At 38.1% G+C, this 10121-nt stretch overlaps 1 non-coding gene across 1 annotated transcript; it reads right to left on the bottom strand.

Annotated features, from left to right (window-relative positions):
* Positions 1-2632: 2632 nt before the first annotated feature.
* On the bottom strand, positions 2633-2756 carry LOC136321196 (small nucleolar RNA SNORA28). Its single transcript, XR_010728479.1, has one exon. It is a non-coding gene; the product is annotated as a small nucleolar RNA SNORA28 (small nucleolar RNA).
* Between the last annotated feature and the right edge of the window lie 7365 nt (positions 2757-10121).

Raw genomic sequence — 10121 nt, forward strand, 5'->3', positions numbered from 1 at the left:
TAGTGGTTTTAATCACCATCACCACCTCAGCTTCTCTCAAGACACTTTTCTTTGACCTAGGCTTTCTAGAGTTTGAATATAATAGGCCTTCATGTGACTTTCTTTAATATTTGCACTTTGGGGTGTTTCTTAAGCTTCCCTGATCTTTGCTTTGGTATTGTCTTTAGTGTTGGAAACTTCTCAGCCATTAATACTTTAAATATTTCTTGTGCTCTGTTGGTCAAATAAGATTGTAAATATGATGTATATGTTTGCTCGCTTTGGGTGTTGGAGACAGGCTTAAGCTGGCAAAGTCATTATAGCCTAAGGCTTAGTTTTAAGACTAAGCCTTGCTCTTTCTTCCAATACTAAGGTCTTCTCAAAATCCAATTGGAACCTGCATGGGCCAGGTAGCTGTGATGGTGGCCGTGGCTACTGGCTTTACATTAAGTTACACATGGAGGAGGCCAGGAGAGGCAGCTAAGATGGTGGAGTGCTGAGGGAGAAGCCAGTTTGTGCAGAGTTTGTGTAGAGAGAAGAAGATGGGGAAGCTTTTCCCCATACCCTTGACTGTTGCATGATAGAGGGTGGTGCACTTTTATGAAGAATCCCAGTTATGCCTCAGATAAGTGACTTTGTATCAGAGACTTCCTTATTTGTATATTGGCTTAAAGACTTTAATTTTCTACACTATAAAATGAAGCAGACTGGTCTCTCGTGCTCTCTTGGTTCCTGATATCAGCATTGCAGAGGCCTCCCTGATCCCTTGCCCTCTACGGGAAACACAAGTTTTCTGATATTCCCTTGACTTTTCTTGTGGCTTGCCTGTCTTGGTGAGACACCAATAAACAGAATGGCCCACCATCCTCTGACTCCACCATTTCTTTACCATCTGCCCAAATTCAATGACAACCTGCATGTGAATGGCCACGATGGTGGCCCCTGGCCATACATGTTCCATCTTCTTCTTTTTTTTTTTAACTCTTCTTCTGGTATTCCAATATGATTAAGTGTTGAGCAGATAAAATATATTATGCTCACTTTGTTAAAGATGGCGCTGCCCACATGGAAGCCAGTGGCCCTGGTTATGGTTTTGGTTGCCCTTCTTGCTTGGGATGGGCATGATAATATTAATGTGTTTTGGGGGCAGGCTGTGGGCAGGCAGGATCCTTGTGGCCTGGGGCTTGGTTTTTGGACTAAGCCTTTTCCACCCTTTTTGATGTGGGGTGGTGCACTCTCATAAGAATCCCATTATGCCTCAGATAAGTGACTTTGTATCACAGATTTCCTTGTTTGTATATTGGATTAAAGGTTTTGAACCTACACTATAAACTGGAGCAGACCGGGAGCTTGTTCTCTCTCTCAGTTCCTGAGATTAGCATTAGAGAGGAGAGCAGAGGCCATATGGAGGAGGCCAGGAGAAGCAGCCAAGATGGCAGAGTGCTGAGGGAGAAGCCAGTTTGTGTAGGGAGAAAGAGATGGGAAACAGAGGTGAATAAGGCTGGTGAGCTAGAAACCTTTGATTCTAGGAAACTCGAATAAGTCAGTGGCTTTGGGAGCCCTGAATGGAAAGGGAAGTGTTTTTCCACTGTATGTATTTCTTGCTGTAAAGCCAGAGGCCACAGCCAGGGCCACCATCACAGCAGCCGCCCGGCCCATGCAGGTTCGCATTGGATTCGGACAGTCGGTAAAGAAACAGCGGAGCCACAAACTGGTGGGCCATAGTCTTTAATTCTAGCTTGCACCCAGCGGGCAAGTAAAAACATACACTGGGCTCCAAAACCAAGTCACATTCAGTGCTCACAAAGCCACTGACTTATCCGAGTTTCCTAGAATCAAAGGTTTCTAGCTCACCAGACTTATTCACCTCTGTTCCCCATCTCCTTCCTTATCCCAAATACAAACTCTACACAAACTGGCATCTCACTCAGCACTTCACCATCTTGGCTGCTTTTCCTGGCCTCCTCCATGTGGCCTACTTCCGCTGCTGGCTCTACTTTCTCTGCTCTCTCATGCTAACCTCAGGAACCAAGAGCCAAGTCCGGTTCTGCCCCCATTTTATAGTGTGGCTTCACAACCTTTAATCCAATATACAAAATAGGGAAGTCTCTAATACAAAGTCACTTCTCTGAGGCATGATTGGATTGTACCGCCCCACATCAAAAAGGGTGGAAAAGGCTTAATCCCAAAACCAAGCCCCAGGCTACAACAATCCTGCCTACCCCCAACACACATTAATATCACCTGGGCGACGGCCTCCTTGTGTCATCTTTAACAAAGTGAGCATAATACATTTTATCTGCCCAACACTTGCCCACTGGATGCAAGCTAGGATAAAGATGATGGCTTACCAGTTCTTGGCACTGTTGTTTCATTACCGGCTGTCTGAATCCAATGGGAACCTGCATGGGCCAAGCGGTTGTGATGGTGGCCGTGGCTACTGGCTTTACATTAAATTACATATTTTGATATTGTCTCATAGTTCTTAATCACCTGTTGTTTTATTCTTCTTTTTTTTTTTTTTTTCTTATGGTCTGTGATCTTTCTATTGACCTAGCTTCAGGGTCGCTAATTTTTTCCTTAACCATTGTCCACCCTACTGGTAAGTTAATCAAAGGTATTCTTCATCTCTGTTACAGTGATTTTTTTTAACATTGTCTAAATCTACATAAAGGTTTGTCTCATGGAGGAGAGAGTACCGGAATAGGTTAGACTTTGTTAGTATAGCAAGCTCAAATTGTGTCAGACAGTTTTGCATCTGCCACAGAGTGTTGCTTGCAATGTTACAGTGAGTTTTATTCATAGCATTTCCTTTTGATACTTTTTAGAGTTTTCATCCCTCTGCCTACATCATCAATCTCTTTTTGCTTTTCCATTACACTGCTTGACATAATAAGCATAATTATTTTATATTACCTGTCTCTCAACATCTGCATTATATCTGTGTCTGGTTCTGATGCTTACTTTGTCCCTTTAGACTGTTTTAAAATGTCTTTTGGCCTGACTTGTAATTTGTTATTGATGCTGCTGAAATTTATGCATGTTGCACTAGTAGGAACTGCTGTAAACAGAACTTTAGTGTGAGGGTTTATGTTAATCTGGCTTGAAGTTGTACTAGGTTTAATGTTTATTGTACCTGTAAGGTGCTAGAGGCTTCAAATATCTCTACTGCCCTTGTTTTTTATCTCCTCTCTTGACTTTAGACTTCCCAGTCCTTCTCTTTGGGGAAAGTCTGTCTCTTTCAGTTCTTTCAGTGATTAACCACTGTTTTTATACTGCAGCATTATTTGTGTGGTGATAATCTGTTAATCTTCTGACTAAATTGCTGTCTTTCTGTTAGTCTGTTCTTGAAGGTGAGGCCTTCGCAGTGTTTTTCCAGTGGTCTAGCTTTATTCCCTGCCCCCTCTTCCCTTCTCTGGCTGCAGTGCTCCTAGGCTATTTCCTTGAATTGCTAACTTCTGTTGACTGCTGTTTTCTTTCCCTCCCTCATAGGAAAAAGGAAGGCTTAAAGAAGCTAGAATGAGAAGGACCCCCCCGCCCTGGCCGGTTGGCTCAGCGGTAGAGCGTCGGCCTGGCGTGCGGGGGACCCGGGTTCGATTCCCGGCCAGGGCACATAGGAGAAGCGCCCATTTGCTTCTCCACCCCCACCCCCTCCTTCCTTTCTGTCTCTCTTTTCCCCTCCCGCAGCCAAGGCTCTGCCCAGGCGCTAGAGTGGCTCTGGTAGCAGCAAAGCGACCCCCCAGAGGGGCAGAGCATCGCCCCCTGGTGGGCAGAGCATAGCCCCTGGTGGGCGTGCCGGGTGGATCCCGGTCGGGCGCATGCGGGAGTCTGTCTGACTGTCTCTCCCCGTTTCCAGCTTCAAAAAACAAAAAAAAAGAAAAAAAAAAAAAAAAAGAGAGAAGGATCCCCCTGCCTGCGTTGGGATAAATGTCTGAGAGTCATTTTCCCTGGAAAGTGGTGTTTGTCATGAAGAAGGCTCTGAGTATACTTTACAAAAATTATTCTTCCTTATCCCTGCCAAAGCTAAAGAAACTTTTTTTTTCCTATTAATCATGAACCTGGTGTGTTTCCAAAAGAAGAATCAGAGAGGATTTTAAAATAAATTTACCATTTAAAAGGCTATGGAAATTTGACACCTGAGAAGTTAGATGTGGCGAGGTACTTCAGTGGCTATAATTTAGTTTTCTTTAGCTACCCAGTTGCATCCTAAATCACATAACTTAATATGACATTATTCTGTGATAAATATTGGTGCTTATTTTTAATATAAATTTAAGTTCTATTATATATTAAATATAAAGGAATTTGGGGTTTTACCTTTTTTTTTTTAGAAACCTTGGACAGTATATCTTGGTTATTTATAATAAAACATTACCACCCTGTGGTATTAATTTCAAACTGCAGGCAAAAGTTCCTATGGGTCTTACATTAAACAATCATTTCCTCTATACTTTCTGAATTCTCTCCTATAGATGCTGTATAAAGAACCATTGCTGTAAAAATAAAAGTCTCATGCTGAGTAATTTACACTTCAAAAATGAGGCCTATAAAACCATTACAGTATGATAAATGCTGTAATAAAAGCTGATCATATAACCTATTCATTAATTGACTCAATTTATATTTATTAATGCATAATATGTACCAGACATTGTTGTAGAAAATGGAAATGCATCATTAAATAAGACAAGCAAAAGTCCTGCCTTTTGGAAGTTTATGTTCTAATGTAGAAGAAGGTACAAAATGAATTAAACATGATACTGTAGTGTATTATATAGTAATAAGTGCTATAAAGAAAAATGGATCAGGAAATAAGGTTAAAGAATGCTAGAAATAAACATGGAAAAACTGAGTAGACTAATCAGGGAAGGCTATGTGGATATCTTCGCTGACATCTGAGCAAAGACCTGAAGGACATGAGAAAGGAAACCCAACAGCTCCCAGCAAAAAGGCGCAGGGAAGACCAAATGCAAAGGCCTTAGAGGAGGAGCTTCCCAGTGTGCTTGAGGAATGTTATACATAATATATATAATAGAGGTCCATTGGCTGTGACAGAGTCAGCCAGGGAAAACGAGAAAGAAATTCATGGAGATAACAAGGAACACAGAATCTGTAAAGACATAAAGGTCATTTAGAGACTAGATCTTAAGTGAGATGGAGAGCCCTTGTGAGGGTTTGATATCATCTACGTTGCATTTTTAAAATGACTGCTATGGCCACTGTGATAAAAATAAAATACAAGAAGTAAAAGGTGATAAGCCAAAAGACCTTTAGGATAGTGATACTCAAAATGCCAATTTACAACTAGATGTGAAATTTTTTACAAAATATATGTAAATAAATGCACTTCCTGCATCAAAAAGTTCTTACCAAGAAAAAATGCTAACTGAATTGTATATATAGTGATATAGTTTGTTGATATTATAGCACAAGCTCTTTATTTCTTGGGGACCAACAGACCATTCAATGGACCATACTTTGAGGAGCACTGCTTTAAGATATTATTGCAATTAACCAAGTAAGAGATGATGGTGTTTTAGACCATACTAGTGCTATAGGTAAAGGAAAATGGCCCATTTACATTCATATATATATATATATATATATATACCCATACCCTCACAGGATTTGCTAATGGATTAACTTAGAAAAAGGTCAAAGAGAGCACCAGTAACTAAGCTTGAGAAACTAGAGCTGCATTTACAGAAATGGGGACTATAGGAGATGGGGCATGTTAAGTGTTAATGTCCAAATAAAGATAACAAGTAGGCAATTAGATATACAATTCTGAAATTTGGGGGCGAGGTCTAGCTAACTATATACCTATTTATATACTATTAGTATATATATATGGTATTTAAATGATATATTTATATATGGTATTTATATGGTGTATATATATATATTTGTTTGTATATTTATTTATATGGTATATATATGGTATTTAAAGCCTTAAGATCAGATGAGATCTCAAAGTGAATGAATTATCTCTGTTCTACTTATATAGACTAGAGACTTGATCTAAACTGAGCTCTGTGACACTTCAAAATTGAGATGCCAAGAACAAGAGTTGGGAAACTATGTCTAGTAGATCAAACATTTCTGCAATTTGTTTTTGTATAGCCTATGGCTAAGAATGGTTTTTACACATTTTAAGGGTTAAAAAGAAAAGAGAAGAAGAATATGCAAGAGACCAGACATGGCCCACAAAGCCTAATCTATTTACTATGTGATCATTTTTAGAAGCCAAGTTGTCTGACCACTGGTCTAGAAGATGTAAGAAGGTGTGATCCATGAGAGAGAAAACCAAGGAAGTGTAGAAGTCAGGGGAAGGCCAAATTATATTAAACAAGAGAAAACTACCTGTGCCATATGCTGATGATTGATCAAGAAAGATAAAAACTTAGAATTGACTATTGGATTTTTTTTATCTATATTGGACACTGGACATCTTAACAAGAGTAGTGTCTAAGGAGTCATGTGAATCAAATCCTGACTGGAATATGAGGAACTGGAACAGCATACAGAGTCTACATTTCCAAAGAATTTTTCTGGGAAATAAGACAGTGACTGGAGAGATAAGCGGGTTTAAGATATAAATATCTCTAAGCTGTATATATCAATATTATATATTATGTGTTATATATTAAAATAAATATTATATATGTACATATATATAATATGTATATTTTAAAGTGGGAGAAATTACTTCTTCAATATGCTTATAGAAAAGACACAAAAATCAATAGAAGTTTATGTTAAGAGAGGACAAATATTGTAGAGATTCTCTCTTGTAGATGAGAAACAATATGATCTAGTGATAAGTAGAGGCGTTAGATAGGAGCATGGGCAGTCCCAGCACAGTGACAGGAAGAAAGGGAGAGCACAGCCTATGGGCAAGCATGCTGCCAAGTGAGAAAATGTGGCAGAAGTTTGCAAAAATTACATTCGATGGATTTTATTTTCTTTGCAAATATGTAGAATAAGGGTTATAAGCAGGGAATTAGGATGAGAGAAGATGTGTTGAAAATTTTAAGAACAGATGAAAATACTTGTTCCCAAGATTGGGAGAGTAAGTGACTAGGGAATATAATATATATTTTCGCCTTCCAACACGAAGGGTCAGTTTAAAGTAGCTGGCCATAAATTGAAAATAAGATAGTCATCTTGTTTTACTGCACAAGAGAAGGAACTGAGTGGCAGAAAGCTTAATTTAACCAGAATTTGAGCTTTGTAAATTGCATACTATAAATCGAGAGGGCACATGTTAGTCATATGGGTCGAAAGAGAGTGACTGCAATAATGGACCCTGAAATCTAAGCTGAGTAAAGAAAAACCGTGGACATGAATGGAATATATAAAAATTCACTGAGTTGTACTCATATGATTTATGCATTTTTCTCTTCATATCTTGTGCATAGTTTACCTAAATTTTAAAAAAGAGAGAGAGAACTTCAGTAAGATAAAATATGATTACAAATGAGAAAACACAGAATGTAGGCATGCTAGTTAGGAGGCAGTTATAAAAAGAGACCAAGTGAGGACATAGGGACAACGAGAATGAGGAATAGGTTCCAAGGGAAAACTTGAAAACATACGACTAGAAGACAAATTTCAGAGAAAAATTTAATAAAGAATGACCCAGTTCATTCCAAAAATTGTATATATGATACAGTCAGTGCAGGTATTCATATTACCATTCACTTCAGTATCTGAACTAATGGAATGGAAACCAATCATATTTTTCATGTTTGCAGAAAATAACACAAAGAATAAAAATTCAAAATAATCATAGTAAGATAGAGACAAATTTTTAAAAACAACAACAACAAATTCAGTTAAACTAACTACTATTGGGCAGAGAATACATATGCAAATTAAAGGGGGAAACTATTGTAGTTATGTGACTATATTATAAATATGGTCCTTTGGCCACAAGTAAATGAAAGTTGAATCTTACCTCACATATAAGATGTCCAAGCACCAAGTAACGTATAAATCTAAGAAGACTTACATAAAATCCAAAGAAAATCTGCGCCCACTGATCCAGTGCTGTCTCATGAACAGTATGTGGTGGTAAAATGGGAAGGAATGGGTAACTTATATTGGCAGTGCTTGCAACAGGGTACGGGCCAAGATAAGGATGCAAACTTTCTTCTTGGAACCACACCAAACAATTTGGAGAGAACACTTATAATCGGAGTTGGCTACATGATTCTAAAATAGGGGTCATGAGCAAAACCCAAAGAGGCTGAGCTATTCTTCCAGGAGATTAAATAGAAATAAGTACTGAATATTGATTATTAAATATAGAAAAGGATCTTCTCAGCATGTCTGAGTTTAATTATTTTTTCTCCTTCTAACAATAGGAAGAGAAGTGAATTTGAGCTTCAGTTTGCAGAATCATTTACAAATATCAGAATAGGAAAGAAGATAGCATCCTTGTGGAACAAGAGCTACTTCACTCTTGTTTCTCTCTACTTCAACTTCTAATAAGTAGAGTTTCCTATGCCTAGCAAAGAAAATGGCGAGCAGATTGTGTCACCAGCAAGCCAGAAAGCAATTCCTCCCACACAGATCAGGTTCACAGTCTGTTCCAGAAACAATGGCTGCAGCTGCCACCCACAGGGACTTTTATTACATGGGGCCTCATTTCCTTGCCTGCTAGGCTATGCTGAGCTTCTCCTGCCAGGGTAGACTTCTTCCTGCTGCTATTTCTCAGATGTGGGCACTGTTACATTGCTTTACACTTTGCTTCCATGTGGATTTGTAGCTTTTCTTCTTCCTGTTCCCTGTGGCCTGCTGGGTCTTCACACATACCGTTGGATATTCAGGATTCAAACAACACCACAGAACTAAGCATGATGACCCTGTCTAAAGAAGATCTACAGCCCAGCACTTGCTACGTGTAAAACTTCATCCTGCTGAGGACTATGAAGAAAATCATGACTTTATAAATCTTTCCTAGGGTTAATCAAATAAAATTTGAAGACACAACTCCTTTTGAAAATGAGAAAAACAACTATCTGAATTTCATAAAGTCAAAGATGTCTCCTAGACTCTCACTAGACTGCAGTTGGAAATCATATTAAACAGGTAATTACCCCATGTCCATTTGCTCGTCACTTTCTTTTCTCCTAATTTGAGTCATCCTGCACAATAGGCTCACTGAATTGTTGAGGGCAGATCTACATCCCTTTTCATGTAGGAATAGCCCATGACAGAGACTAACAAGAAGTCCATGGGACATGATGATCTTTGTATTTCTGTATATTGTTACTAAAGTTTAAGGAGTCTCCTTTGCAATACAGGATTAAGCATCAATCCTATAAAAATCTAACTCCCAAATAGTTCTGGAAGGGATTATCTATTCCAACTTCCAAATTGTTTTCTAAATATTCACCACTCTTCATTCCTAAAACCATCCCTCTAGTCAATTCTGGCTTTTTACATTATACACCTTTAGATAAAAACACACACACATACACATATATATTTGTTGAATGCTTGTGGTTTGTCAGATTCCGTGCTAGCAATTCCCTGTGCATTATTTGATTTTATCCTTAAAACAACTCTATAAAAAAGAACACATTATTCTAATAATCTCATTTTCAGATAAAAAATATGAGCTCTTCAGAATGGATAAATCATTTTTCAAAGGACCCACAAGTACCAGAACTCGAGTCTTTATACCAAGACATTCTTCTCACCTATAAATGTATCTGAATACTTTATGAATATTTTTAAATATTCTGCATGTATCATTCCTGTGTTTTTCCATTTATATAAAAAGTTTACTTTTTTCTTTGTACCTTGCCACATTTAAGAATCTATTGTTTTAGCAAAATTCTCATTTAAACTGTGCCGTTCTTTATAATGTTATCAAAGTCATGAGTGCCACTAACACCATCTTTAATTGCTAGGAGACACCAATCTTTTGCCTCCTATGGTCAGAGCCAACTAAGTGAAAATCTGTAAAGAATAACTCTATCCTGGAATACAGCAAAGAGAACTGACCACACTACTAAGAGGGAGATCAAAGAAGTGTTAGTCAATCCAAAGAAGATAATATAATAATTTTGAGATTTACTCATTATTTACAATATGGCCTATATCATTTCTAAAAATTTTAAAGAAATACT

This window comes from Saccopteryx bilineata, chromosome 1 (genome assembly GCF_036850765.1).
Source record: "Saccopteryx bilineata isolate mSacBil1 chromosome 1, mSacBil1_pri_phased_curated, whole genome shotgun sequence".
Taxonomy (NCBI): Eukaryota; Metazoa; Chordata; class Mammalia; order Chiroptera; family Emballonuridae; genus Saccopteryx; species Saccopteryx bilineata.